Source organism: Ranitomeya variabilis, chromosome 4 (assembly GCF_051348905.1).
Source record: "Ranitomeya variabilis isolate aRanVar5 chromosome 4, aRanVar5.hap1, whole genome shotgun sequence".
Classification (NCBI taxonomy): domain Eukaryota; kingdom Metazoa; phylum Chordata; class Amphibia; order Anura; family Dendrobatidae; genus Ranitomeya; species Ranitomeya variabilis.
In genome coordinates, this window is record NC_135235.1 from 404,479,265 (window position 1) to 404,494,173 (window position 14,909).

At 47.6% G+C, this 14,909-nt stretch overlaps 2 protein-coding genes across 3 annotated transcripts in view; one reads left to right on the forward strand and one right to left on the reverse strand.

Moving 5' to 3' along the window:
• The window catches only part of RNF20 (ring finger protein 20), a 60,143-nt gene extending 57,324 nt beyond the window's left edge, over nt 1-2,819 (reverse strand). Inside the window, exon 1 of the mRNA XM_077251092.1 lies at nt 2,691-2,819. The gene's annotated coding sequence lies outside the window, so the exon portion shown is untranslated. The remainder of the gene's footprint in view (nt 1-2,690) is intronic.
• Nucleotides 2,820-2,911: 92 nt separating this feature from the next.
• Nucleotides 2,912-14,909, forward strand: part of PGAP4 (post-GPI attachment to proteins GalNAc transferase 4) — a 53,404-nt gene continuing 41,406 nt past the window's right edge. Inside the window, exon 1 of one of the 2 annotated variants that reach the window (XM_077251093.1) lies at nt 2,912-3,039. The gene's annotated coding sequence lies outside the window, so the exon portion shown is untranslated. The remainder of the gene's footprint in view (nt 3,040-14,909) is intronic. The other variant, XM_077251095.1, reaches the window with a different exon arrangement.

Below are 14,909 nucleotides of genomic sequence, written 5' to 3' on the forward strand. Positions count from 1 at the left end.
ATCCTGCAGCTGTTACTTGGGGCCCTACAGCTAGTACTGTGACTATAAATGGTACATGGGGCCCTTCAGCTGGTACTGGGGGTCCTATGGATAGTATAGAAACTACCAATGTTATTTAATGACCTGAAAATGATCTGCAAGGAGTTTGTATGTTCTCCCCGTGTTTGCGTGGGTTTCCTCGGGGTTCTCCAGTTTCCTCCGGGTTCTCCGGTTTCCTCCCACATTCCAAAGACATACTGATTGTGAGCCCCATTAGGGACAGCAATGATAATGTGTGCAAACTGTAAAGCGCTGCGGAATATGTTAGCACTATATAAAAATAAAGATTATTAATGACCTGCTGTTACTTGGGGTTCTATGGATAGTACAGAAACTACCAATGTTAAATAGGGACCTGCTGTTACTTGGGTCCTATGGATAGTACACAGACTACCAATGTTACCTAGGGACATGCTGTTACTGGGGGTCCTACGGCTAGTACTGTAATATGTTACATGAGCTCTTACAGGTAGTAGAGAGACTATAAATGTTATTTAGGGTCTTGCTTCTGCTACTGGGGGTCCTACAACTATTAAGCCACGATCACACGGTCACCATTTGGTCAGTATTTTACATCAGTATTTGTAAGCCAAAACCAGGAGTGGGTGATAAACGCAGAAGTGGTGCATATGTTTCTATTATACTTTTCCTCTGTTTGTTCCGCTCCTGGTTTTGGCTATAAATACTGATGCAAAATACTGAATGTGTGAATGTGGCCTTACTGTGACTATCAATGTTACCTGGGGCCCATCATCTGTTAGTGGGGTTCCAACATCTAGTACTGTGACTAGCACTGTTACCTGGGGCCCTGCAACTATCAATGTTACATGGGGCTCTGCTTCTATTACTGGGGGTGCTACAACTAGTACAATGACTATCAATGTTACCTGGGGCCCTGAAGCTAGTACTGACACTATCAATGTTACATGGGGTCTCACTTCTATTACTCGGTTCTTCAGCTAGTAGCGCAACCATCAATGTTACCACCTGGCATTAATGGCCCTATAGCTAGTATTGTAGCTATCAATGTCATTGGGGTCCTAAGGCTGTTACTCTGGACATCGTTTCTACTGGGGGGAGGCTAAGGATATTTGTGATACTAAAAAGAAGAACCTATGGGACTAATGGAGGCAGCCGATCCCAGCAGGACCATAGACACTCACTAGAGTGAGTGTGCACAGCTCTACTCCATTCAGACCCCCTTATAGGTAGGGGATCACATACTACTGTGGGACCTGCTCCATTCAGCCCCCCTTATAGGTAAGGATCACTTACTACTGTGGGATCTGCTGCATTAGGCCCCCCTTAGAGGTAGGGGATCACTTACTACTGTGGGATCTGCTGCATTAAGCCCCCCTTACAGGAAGGGGATCACTTACTACTGTGGGGTCTGCTCCATTCAGCCCCCCTTATAGGTAGGGGATCACTTACTACTGTGGGATCTGCTCCATTCAGCCCCTCTTATAGGTAGGAGATCACTTACTACTGTGGGATCTGCTGCATTAGGCCCCCCTTAGAGGTAGGGGATCACTTACTACTGTGGGATCTGCTGCATTAAGCCCCCCTTACAGGAAGGGGATCACTTACTACTGTGGGATCTGCTGCATTAAGCCCCCCTTATAGGTAAGGGATCACTTACTACTGTGGGATCTGCTCCATTCAGCCCCTCATAGGTAGGGGATCACTTACTACTGTGGGATCTGCTGCATTAAGCCCCCCTTATAGGTAAGGGATCACTTACTACTGTGGGATCTGCTCCATTCAGCCCCCCTTATAGGTAGGGGATCACTTACTACTGTGGGATCTGCTCCATTCAGCCCCCCTTATAGGTAAGGGATCACTTACTACTGTGGGATCTGCTCCATTCAGCCCCTCTTATAGGTAGGGGATCACTTACTACTGTGGGATCTGCTGCATTCAGCCCCCCTTATAGGTAGGGGATCACTTACTACTGTGGGATCTGCTCCATTCAGTCCCCCTTATAGGTAGGGGATCACTTACTACTGTGGGATCTGCTCCATTCAGCCCCTCTTATAGGTAGGGGATCACTTACTACTGTGGGATCTGCTGCATTAAGCCCCCCTTATAGGTAAGGGATCACTTACTACTGTGGGATCTGCTGCATTCAGCCCCCCTTATAGGTAGGGGATCACTTACTACTGTGGGATCTGCTCCATTCAGCCCCTCTTATAGGTAGGGGATCACTTACTACTGTGGGATCTGCTGCATTAAGCCCCCCTTATAGGTAAGGGATCACTTACTACTGTGGGATCTGCTGCATTCAGCCCCCCTTATAGGTAGGGGATCACTTACTACTGTGGGATCTGCTCCATGCAGTCCCCCTTATAGGTAGGGGATCACTTACTACTGTGGGATCTGCTCCATTCAGCCCCCCTTATAGGTAGGGGATCACTTACTACTGTGGGAATAACCCTTTGAGTGCCCCTTCCCTACATATTATACCCTACACATCAGGAGCCATACACAGGAAGCAGCCTAGCTGACAGCTACCCTGCCTGCCACTGACAGCCGCTCCAGAGTACCCCTATCCCCAGCAGCGCCCCTGCCGCCTGCACCGTGCCGGGCGTACACCGGAGGCAGCTCGGGTCACGTATTTCCTCTCCTATTGTAAGCCATCCTATAACATTTACCTTTAGACACAGATAAGCCCAACACAGAAGCAGCCCGGAACAGGAAGTGACGCGCTGAGAAAGCACAGAGCGACTGACAGGGTGGGATTACGGGGGCCATATTGGTAAAGGTGGCCGTGGCTCGTGACGTAATCACTTCGGAAGCGTCAAGTCGCCATGTTGGTAAAGCACGTCGCATGTGATGACGTTTACACGGAAGTTGTGCGTGAACTGCAATAGCAGGCAGCCATGTTGGTTGTGGCAGAAAAAGGTGTGTTTTCACTCCAGAGCATGTTGGCATGGAGTCAGCGGTATAAACAGTGAGGTTGGCGTCCCTGCAGCAGCCCCGGTTTCTGTGGGCACAATTAAGGTATGAGCTACACGATAGTGGTCAGTAATTACAAGGCAGCATCCTGGCATCGGTCTGGCTCATTCATGTGGGCACACCCTGCAAGGACTGTGACATTCATTGCATTCCAGACGTGCTTCGTTTGTCTTCTAAATTGAACCCTTTCATGGCTGGAAGGTGTTCACCTGTTTACGCCTGCGTTTTTGCCAGCCATATTGGGATTATGGCACCACAAACAATCGCAGGGTTTTGTTCGCCTTTGGGGACTTTTTTTCTTAAATGATTGTTTTTGGGTTAAAAATATTTTTTGCTATTGAATTCCATTAGATATTTTGCACCATTTGCCCTTTATAGCTTTTTTTCTGGGATTTTACACTTGATGGCCTATTCTTGGGATAGGTAGTCAATATCTGATCAGTGAGGGTGCGACACCCGGGACCCTCGCCCATCAACTGGTGCCAACAGTGGTGGGAAATGTTCAGCTGTCAGATCTGTGGCCACTGCCTGGTACTACACATCCACCCTCTATTGACTGAAATATGCAGTACTCTACCTCCGCCTGGTGATGGAGCTGTGCAGATCCGTCACTGAGACTGTAATAATCTAATCACTTGTTTAGTATACTTTAATTTTAAAAAGTCCCTACTACTCTCTGTACCTGCTTTTTTTCCCCTTCTTCTATAGTGATAATATTTTGTTTGAGAATCCCAAGTGCATGCTGGGATACTCAAACAGGATATCATCGGGGCTAGAGTCTGCGGTTACTGACGCAGCCAGTCCCCACCCTGAAACAAAGTGTCTTCAGCAGGGCCGGCTTTAGACAAAGTGGGGCCCTGGGCAAAAGTTTAAAGTGGGGCCTAAAATGCTCACATATTGCACATCACACAGAAACATTTCTGTTGTGTTTGCATGCGCTGAGTTCAGGCTGCTAAATGAGCTGATCAACAATAATGAAGTCGTTCAGTGCTGGTTTCCTGGCCTCTTTACACCGGCCGGGGAATAATGAATATTATTATTTATTTATATAGCACCATTAATTCCATGGTGCTGTACATGAGAAGGGGTTACATACAAAGTTATAGAAATCGTTTACAGTAAACAAATTTATGACAGACTGGTGCAAAGGGGAGAGGACCCTGTCCTTGCGGACTTCCATTCTACGGGATAATGGGGAAGAGACAGAAGGTCGGGGGTGCAGCAGCTCGGGTGGTTGAGGCGGCAGAATGGTTATTGCAGGCTGTAAGCTTTACTGAAAAGTTGGGTTTTCAGGTTCCGTCTGAAGGATCCGAGGGTGGTGGATAATCGGATGTGTTGAGGCGTGGAATTCCAGAGGATGGGGGATATTCAGGGTATTAGTAGTTTGAACTAAATTCGTTGTGGAATTGGGAGCCAGTGGAGGGATTTGCAGAGGGGAGAAACAGGGGAGTAGCTAGGAGAGAGGTGGATTAGCCGGGCAGCAGAGTTGAGGACAGACTGGAGTGGTGCAAGAGAGTTAGCGGGGAGGCCACAGAGGAGTAATCGAGGCGGGAGATGATGAGGGTATGCACAAGAGTTTTAGTAGATTCAGAGCTGAGGAAGGGACGGATTCTGTCAATATTTTTGAGTTGGAGGTGGCAAGAGTTTGTTGAAGGACAGGGCAGAATTGAGAGTTACTCGGAGGCAGTGGATTTCAGGTGCAGGAGAGAGCGTGATGCCATTTACCATAATAGATAGGTCCAGTAGGGGAGATACGTGTGATGGAGGAAAGATGATGAGTTCGCTTTTGTCTACATTGAGTTTTAGGAAGCAAGAGGTAAAGAAGGAGGATATGGCTGATAGACACTCCGGGATTCTGGACAGCAGAGAGGTGACATCTGGGCCAGAGAGGTAGATCTGAGTGTCGTCTGCATACAAGTGGTACCGGAAGCCATGGGACTTTAACCGGAAGCCATGGGACTTTATGAATTAGACCAAGGGTATAGATGGAAAAAAGTAGAGGCCCCAGGACAGAGCCTTGAGGAACTCAATGTTATGAGCTGGTGGTTTAGGAGCAACATGGGACGTGCTCTGGAGGAGGTGGTACCTGTACTGACCGCAGTTCCTGAGCTTAACACAACACTAGAAGTAGCCGTGGGATGTTCCTATCACTCCCTAGACACCTCGTCACAGCCGGAGGACTAACTACCCCTAAAGATAGAAACTGGAAAGCTATCTTGCCTCAGAGAAAATCCCCAAAGGATAGGACAGCCCCCCACAAATATTGACTGTGAGTGGAGAGGGAAATGACATACGCAGAATGAAACCAGGATGTAGCAAAGGAGGTTAGTCTAACTAGATAAATAGAACAGGAAAGAATACTGTGCGGTCAGTATTAAAAACTAGAAAAATCCACCACAGAGTTTACAAAAATCTCCACACCTGACTAAAGGTGTGGAGGGTAAATCTGCTTCCCAGAGCTTCCAGCTTAACTGAATAAATACATACTGACAAGCTGGACTAGAAAAAACATAGAAAGTGCAGAAAGATTAAGTGCATAACAAGTGGACTGCAAAAGAACAAAGCAAGGACTTATCTTTGCTGAACTGGTCAGAATATCAGGGAAATCCAAGCAGAGATGTGAATCCAACCAGGAACCATTGACAACTGGCACTGTTATGTTGGGCTGGTGGTTAGGAGCACTAGAAATGACCAGATGAGCAAACTAGCAATACAGGACGAGCTCTGGGAAGTGGGAGCTCTGCTGACCGCAACCTCTAATCCTATCAACAACAACTAGAAATAGCCGTGGAGCGTTCCTGACTCTGCCTAGACGCCTCTTCACAGCCTAAGAGCTAACTACCCCTAAAGATAGAAAATACAGCCTACCTTGCCTCAGAGAAATTCCCCAAAGAAATAGGCAGCCCCCACATATATTGACTGTGAGTTAAGATGGAAGTCACAAACACAGGAATGAAATAGGTTTCAGCATAGGAGGCCAGACTGAACTAAACAGACTGAGGATAGAAAAGGTATCTTTGCGGTCAGCATAAAAAACTAACAAAAAACCACGCAGAGTGTGCAAAAGAAACCACCGCACCGACTCACGGCGCGGTGGTGCCACTCTGCATCCCAGAGCTTCCAGCTAACAAAATTAAATATAATAGCAAGCTGGACAAAAACACAATGGTAACAAATAAGCTAGCAGGGACTTAGCTTTTGCTGAAGTAGACAGGTCATCTGAAAGATCCAAGAGAACTGAACCAGTACTAGGACATTGAAAGCTGGCATCAAGTAACGATCTGAGTGGAGTTAAATAGAGCAGCCAGCCAAGACCTGAACGAGATCAGCTGGAGAAGGAATCTCAGAACCAGCAGCTCCACTCACAGCCACCAGAGGGAGTCCATGAACAGAACTCGCCGAAGTACCATTCATAACCACAGGAGGGAGCTCGAGAACAGAATTCACAACAGTACCCCCCCCTTGAGGAGGGGTCACCGAACCCTCACCAGAGCCTCCAGGCCGCTCTGGACGAGCCAAATGAAAGGCACGAACAAGATCGGCAGCATGAACATCAGAGGCAACCACCCAGGAATTATCCTCCTGACCATAACCTTTCCACTTGACTAGGTACTGAAGTTTCCGTCTCGAAATACGAGAATCCAAAATCTTCTCCACCACATACTCCAACTCCCCCCTCAACCAACACCGGGGCAGGAGGATCAACGGAGGGAACCATAGGAGCCACATATCTCCGCAACAACGACCTATGGAACACATTATGGATGGCGAAAGAAGCTGGAAGGTCCAAACGAAATGACACAGGATTAATAATTTCAGAAATCTTATAAGGACCAATGAAACGAGGCTTAAACTTAGGAGACGAAACCTTCATAGGAACAAAACGAGAGGATAACCAAACCAAATCCCCAGCCTTCTCCTGGGACAATGTCAAATTGTCCACTACATGAGTCCAAATTTGCTGCAACCTGTCCACCACAGAATCCACACCAGGACAGTCCGAAGGCTCAACCTGCCCTGAAGAAAAACGAGGGTGGAAACCAGAATTACAGAAAAAAGGCGAAACCAAATTGGCCGAGCTGGCCCGATTATTAAGGGCGAACTCAGCCAAAGGCAAGAAGGACACCCAATCATCCTGATCAGCAGAAACAAAGCATCTCAGATATGTTTCCAAAGTCTGATTGGTTCGTTCGGTTTGGCCATTTGTCTGAGGATGGAAAGCTGAAGAAAAAGACAAATCAATGCCCATCTTAGCACAAAAGGACCGCCAAAATCTTGAAACAAACTGGGAACCTCTGTCCGACACGATGTTCTCCGGAATGCCATGTAAACGAACCACATGCTGGAAAAACAATGGAACCAAATCAGAGGAGGAAGGCAATTTAGGCAAAGGTACCAAATGGACCATCTTAGAGAAGCGATCACAAACCACCCAGATAACTGACATCCTCTGAGAGACAGGGAGATCTGAAATAAAATCCATGGAAATATGCGTCCAGGGCCTCTTCGGGACCGGCAATGGCAAAAGCAACCCACTGGCACGAGAACAGCAGGGCTTAGCCCGAGCACAAGTCCCACAGGACTGCACAAAAGAATGCACATCTCGTGACAAGGAAGGCCACCAAAAGGATCTAGCCACCAAATCTCTGGTACCAAAGATTCCAGGATGACCAGCCAACACCGAACAATGAACCTCAGAGATAACTCTACTAGTCCATCTATCCGGGACAAACAGCTTCTCCGCTGGGCAATGGTCAGGTCTATCAGCCTGAAACTCCTGCAGCACCTGCCGCAAATCAGGGGAGATGGCAGACAAAATTACCCCCTCTTTGAGAATACCAGCCGGCTCAGGAACTCCTGGAGAATCAGGCACAAAACTCCTTGAAAGGGCATCAGCCTTCACATTCTTAGAACCCGAAAGGTACGAAACCACAAAATTGAAGCGGGAGAAAAACAGCGACCATCGAGCCTGTCTAGGACTCAACCGCTTGGCAGACTCGAGATAAGTCAGATTCTTGTGATCCGTCAAGACCACCACGCGATGTTTGGCTCCTTCAAGCCAATGTCGCCACTCCTCAAACGCCCACTTCATAGCCAACAATTCTCGATTACCCACATCATAATTGCGCTCAGCAGGCGAAAACTTTCTAGAAAAGAAAGCACATGGTTTCATCACAGAGCCATCAGAACTTCTTTGAGACAAAACAGCCCCTGCTCCAATCTCAGAAGCATCCACCTCGACCTGAAACGGGAGCGAAACATCTGGCTGACACAACACAGGGGCAGAAGAAAAACGACGCTTCAGCTCCTGAAAAGCCTCAACGGCCGCAGAGGACCAATTGACCACATCAGCACCTTTCTTGGTTAAATCAGTCAATGGTTTAATAACACTAGAAAAATTAGCGATGAAGCGACGGTAAAAATTAGCAAAGCCCAGAAATTTCTGAAGGCTCTTCACAGAAGTAGGCTGAGTCCAATCATAAATGGCCTGAACTTTAACAGGGTCCATCTCGATAGTAGAAGGGGAAAAAATGAAGCCCAAAAATGAAACCTTCTGAACTCCAAAAAGACATTTAGACCCCTTCACAAACAAGGAATGAGCACGAAGGACCTGGAACACCATTCTGACCTGCTTCACATGAGACTCCCAATCGTCCGAAAAGACCAAAATATAATTCAAATATACAATCATGAATCTATCCAGGTACTTTCGGAAGATGTCATGCATAAAGGACTGAAACACAGATGGAGCATTAGAAAGCCAGAATGGCATCACCAAGTACTCAAAATGGCCCTCGGGCGTATTAAATGCTGTTTTCCATTCGTCGCCCCGTTTAATACGCACAAGATTATACGCCCCTCGAAGATCTATCTTGGTGAACCAGCTAGCTCCCTTAATCTGAGCAAACAAATCAGACAGTAGCGGCAAAGGGTACTGAAATTTGACGGTGATTTTATTAAGAAGGCGGTAATCTTTACAAGGTCTCAGAGAACCATCCTTCTTGGCCACAAAAAAGAACCCTGCTCCCAACGGTGACGATGACGGGCGAATATGCCCTTTCTCCAAGGACTCCTTTATATAACTCCGCATTGCAGCGTGTTCTGGCACAGATAAATTGAACAGTCGGCCCTTCGGAAACTTACTACCAGGAATCAAATTAATAGCACAATCGCAATACCTATGAGGAGGTAGGGCACTGGATTTGGGCTCATCAAATACATCCCGGTAATCTGACAAGAACTCAGGGACTTCAGAAGGATGGGAGGACGAAATAGACAACAATGGGACATCCCCATGTACCCCTTGACAACCCCAACTGGATACAGACATTGATTTCCAATCTAATACAGGATTATGGACCTGTAGCCATGGCAAACCCAAAACGACCACATCATGCAGATTATGCAACACCAAAAAGCGAATATCCTCCTGATGAGCAGGAGCCATGCACATGGTCAATTGAGTCCAGTACTGAGGCTTATTCTTGGCCAAAGGTGTAGCATCAATTCCTCTCAATGGAATAGGATACTGCAAGGGCTCTAAGAAAAACCACAGCGCCTGGCAAACTCCAAGTCCATCAAATTCAGGGCAGCGCCTGAATCCACAAATGCCATAACAGAATAGGACGACAAAGAGCAAATCAGAGTAACGGACAAAAGAAATTTTGGCTGTACCGTACCAATGGTGGCAGACCTAGCGAACCGTTTAGTGCGCTTAGGACAATCAAAGATAGCATGAGTGGAGTCACCACAGTAAAAACACAGCCCATTCTGACGTCTGTATTCTTGCCGTTCAGCTCTGGTCAAGGTCCTATGACATTGCATAGGCTCCGGCTTCTGCTCAGGAAACACCGCCAAATGGTGCACATTTTTGCGCTCACGTAAGCGTCGATCGATCTGAATGGCCAAGGACATAGACTCATTCAGACCAGCAGGCGTGGGGAATCCCACCATAACATCCTTAAGGGCTTCAGAAAGACCCTTTCTGAAAATTGCCGCCAGGGCACACTCATTCCACTGAGTAAGCACAGACCACTTTCTGAACTTCTGACAATATACCTCCGCTTCATCCTGACCCTGACACAAAGCCAGCAAAATTTTCTCTGACTGATCCACTGAATCTGGTTCATCATAAAGCAATCCAAGCGCCAGAAAAAGCGCATCTACATCACGCAATGCAGAATCTTCTGGCGCAAGGGAAAATGCCCAGTCTTGAGGGTCGTCACGTAGCAAAGAAATAATGACTTTTACTTGCTGAATGGGGTCACCAGAGGAGCGGGGTTTAAAAGCAAAAAAACAGTCTACAATTATTTTTGAAATTCAGGAACTTAGATCTATCCCCAGAAAACAAATCAGGAATTGGAATTCTGGGTTCCAACATCGGTTTCTGAACTACATAATTTTGAATGCTTTGTACCCTTGCAGTGAGTTGGTCCACACAAGAGGACAGACCTTGAATGTCCATATCTACACCTGTGTCCTGAACCACCCAGAGGTTAAGGGGAAAAGAAATACAAAACCCACTGCAGAGAAAAAAAAAATGGTCTCAGAACTTCTCTTATCCCTCTATTGAGATGCATTAACACTTTGCGGGCCAGCTGTACTGTTTTGTTGGGCTGGTGGTTAGGAGCACTAGAAATGACCAGATGAGCAAACTAGCAATACAGGACGAGCTCTGGGAAGTGGGAGCTCTGCTGACCGCAACCTCTAATCCTATCAACAACAACTAGAAATAGCCGTGGAGCGTTCCTGACTCTGCCTAGACGCCTCTTCACAGCCTAAGAGCTAACTACCCCTAAAGATAAAAAATACAGCCTACCTTGCCTCAGAGAAATTCCCCAAAGAAATAGGCAGCCCCCACATATATTGACTGTGAGTTAAGATGGAAGTCACAAACACAAGAATGAAATAGGTTTCAGCATAGGAGGCCAGACTGAACTAAACAGACTGAGGATAGAAAAGGTATCTTTGCGGTCAGCATAAAAAACTAACAAAAAACCACGCAGAGTGTGCAAAAGAAACCACCGCACCGACTCACGGCGTGGTGGTGCCACTCTGCATCCCAGAGCTTCCAGCTAACAAAATTAAATATAATAGCAAGCTGGACAAAAACACAATGGTAACAAATAAGCTAGCAGGGACTTAGCTTTTGCTGAAGTAGACAGGTCATCTGAAAGATCCAAGAGAACTGAACCAGTACTAGAACATTGAAAGCTGGCATCAAGTAACGATCTGAGTGGAGTTAAATAGAGCAGCCAGCCAAGACCTGAACGAGATCAGCTGGAGAAGGAATCTCAGAACCAGCAGCTCCACTCACAGCCACCAGAGGGAGTCCATGAACAGAACTCGCCGAAGTACCATTCATAACCACAGGAGGGAGCTCGAGAACAGAATTCACAACATGGCACAGGCTGAAGGATAGAACCAGGCTAAATAGTCGAGCCAGAAAGACAATCAGTGGAAGCAGCTGCTGACTACTAAATCCAAGGAGCAGCAGTACCACTTAAAACCACCGGAGGGAGCCCAAGAGCAGAACTCGCAAAAATGCCACTTACAACCACCGGAGGGAGCCCCAGAGCGGAATTCACAACACTCAAACAGAGAGAGGGCAGGATGAGGAGGTAGTGTGGGAGCGGGAAACGCTAAATTTGCGGTCGGAAAGGTATGAGGCAATCCAGGACAGGGCGAGGTCTTTGATGCCAAGGGAAGAAAGAATCTGTAGCAGTAGGCAGTGGTTGACTGCGTCAAAGGCAGAGGACAGGTCGAGAAGGAGGAGAATGGAGAACTGTGTTAGCTTTGGCTGTGAGTAAGTTATTACTCATTTTGGTCAGGGCAGTTGCGGTGGAGTGGTGGGGGAGGTAGCCAGATTGGAGGTTGTCAAGGAGAGAGTTAGATAAGAGGTGGGAGGAAAGTTGAGCATGGACATGCTGCTAAAGGAGTTTGGAAGCAAATCGGAGCAGTGATATGGGGCGATAGCTGGGCATAGCAGTTGGGTCAAGGTTAGGTTTTTTGAGGATGGGTGTGATGGTGGCATGTTTGAAGGCAGAGGGGAAGGTACCAGAAGATATCGATAGGTTGAAGAGATGGGTAAGGGCTGGAATAAGCGTGTTAGTGAGGTTGGGGGAGCAGGTGGGAAGGGATGGGGTTAAGTGCACAGGTGTTGAGGTGTGATTTGGAAAGGAGATGAGTAAGCTCTCCTTCAGTGATGTTGGAGAGGGAGGTTATTAGGGAAGGGCAGAAGTTTGGTATATGGAGTGGTTTGTGTGGTGGAACAGTAAAGGTTTGCCTTGTTTGGTCGATCTAATTTTTGAATAGGTGGTAGAGATGAGGGGAGTTGGAGGTGGCAGTGGTGGGCGGAGGAGAGAGTTGAATGTGCTGCACATTTGTTTTGGGTTGTAGGTAATGAAGATACAAGGTTTGTGAAATAGGTCTGTTTAGGAGAGGTGAGGGCTAATTTGAAAGCAAGTGTAGCTTGTTTGAAGGCAGTGAAGTCGTTTGGCAGGCGTGTTTTCTTCCAAAGCCGCTCCGCGACCCTGGATGGTTGTCGAAGTTTTTTGGTGAGATTGTTATGCCAGGGTTGCCTATTGATTTGTCGCACTTTGCCCTGCATGAGGGGGGCGACTGAGTCTATGGCTGATGTGAGGGTGGAGTTATAGAAAGCGGTGGTGCTGTCTGTGTCGTGGAGTGAAGATATGGAGGACAGAGTTAGAAGAGAGTCTGAGAGTCTGTGAATGTCTAGGTGTGCAAGGTTTCTGCAAGGATGTGCTAGTGGCTGGACATGGGGGGGCGGGTGAGGAGGACAAGGCTGAGAAGGTGAGTAGATGGTGGTCAGATAGGGGGAAGGGAGAGGTTGTGAGATTAGATATGGAACAGAGGCGGGTGAAGATGAGGTCTAGTGTATGTCCATCTGTGTGGGTGACTGTGGAGGACCACTGAGTAAGTCCAAAGATGAAGTAAGGGACAGGAGTTTGGAGGCTGCTGGCTTGCAGGTGTCAGTAGCGATATTAAAGTCATCCATGATGATGTCAGGGATGTCAGCAGAGAGAAAGTAAAAAAGCCAGGTGGAGAATTGGTCATTGAAGGCAGTGTATGAGCCTGGTGGTCGGTATATGACAGCCATTTGGAGAGTAGATTCGGACAGAGTGAACCTCGAACGAAGGGAGGATAAGGGAGGGTGGGGACTGGATAGGGCTGAAGGAGCTGTTTTTGGAAAGAATGAAACCCCCTCCTCCGCCATGTCTGTTGCCAGAGCGAGGAGTGTTGGTAAAGTTGAGGCCACTGTAACTCAGTGCAGCAGGGGAGGCCGTGTCAGCCAGGTCTCAGTGAGGGCCTGAAAGGAAAGTTTGCAGGAAGTAAAGAGATTGTGGCTCACGTGGAGCTTGTTGCAGATGGGGTGGGCATTCCAAATTGCTCCAGAGAGAGGAAGCAGGGGGGTGGGGGTCAGTGGCACAGATTTTAAGTGTGAGGGATTGCGGTAGTTTCTCTTAAGGTACCGTCACACTAGGCGATATCGCCAGCAATCCGTGACGTTGCAGCGACCTGGATGGCGATATCGCTGTATTTGACACGCAGCAGCGATCTGGATCCCGCTGTGAAATTGCTGGTCGCTGCTAGAAGGTCTGCACATTATTTGGTCGCTAGGTCGCCGTGTATCGCCGTGTTTGACAGCAAAAGCGACGATACCAGCGATATTTTACACTGGTAACCAGGGTAAACATCGGGTTACTAAGCGCAGGGCCGCGCTTAGTAACCCGATGTTTACCCTGGTTACCAGCGTAAAAGTTAAAAAAACAAACAGCACATACTCACCAGCGCGTCCCCCAGCCTCTGCTTCCTGACACTAAAGCGCCGGCCCTAAACTGAAAGTGAAAGCAACAGCGGTGACGTCACCGCTGTGCTGTTAGGGCCGGAGCTCAGTCAGCGTCAGGATGCAGAGGCTGGGGGACGCGCAGGTGAGCATGTACTGTTTGTTTTTTTAACTTTTACGCTGGTAACCAGGGTAAACATCGGGTTACTAAGCGCGGCCCTGCGCTTAGCAACCCGATGTTTACCCTGGTTACCCGGGGACCTCGGCATCGCTGGTCGCTGGAGAGCGGTCTGTGTGACAGCTCTCCAGCGACCACACAGCGACGCTGCAGCGATCGGCATTGCTGTCGCTATCGCTGCAGCGTCGCTTAGTGTGACGGTACCTTTAGTGTGAGAAGTAAAGGGGTGAGGATTAGTGGGATGTATGAGGCAAGGGGGGCCAGGATTGGGGGATATGTCACCAGCAGTGAGAAGAAGCTGAGAAAGGGAAAGCAGATGGGCGAAGGAGAGTGATCGGCTTATATTATATTTTAGTAGGAGAAGTCTGAGGTTAAGGAGATGCAGATGAAGCGAGGTGGGGAGTAAGAGACAGGGGGAGATGGTTATTTGGTTCGACAGTGCAGGGGTTTGGGGATAGCGAAGGAGGGTGAGGATTAGTGGAGCAAAAATGGTGAGGGCAAATATGAGCATGGTTTAAAGGGCAGGGTAAGAAAAGGTAAGTAAAATTAGAAGACCGTGATTAGTCTTACCCTCTGGCCGATTTCTGGACCATTCTGGTATATTTCTGATTTCTGATGTTACACTTAAAAGATGTCACTTCAAATTATGTTACATCTGACCAAGGTCATATCTGACCTGCTCCATTCAAATTATACCATTCAAGGACAGTTCGCAGCAGGGAGCGATTAACAGATTGCAGTTAAGAGAACATTTGACTAGCATCAAAGATGAAACCAGAGGCAGGATAAGATCGAAAGATGGGGCTAGGTGTGAAGGAGCACAGACATATCAATATACATTCAGTAAATTTGCCGTATAATACATGGAGTTAAAGTCAGGGAAAAAGCAGCAGCGTACTACTTAGAACAGAGGGAGAGAAGTACTGTAAA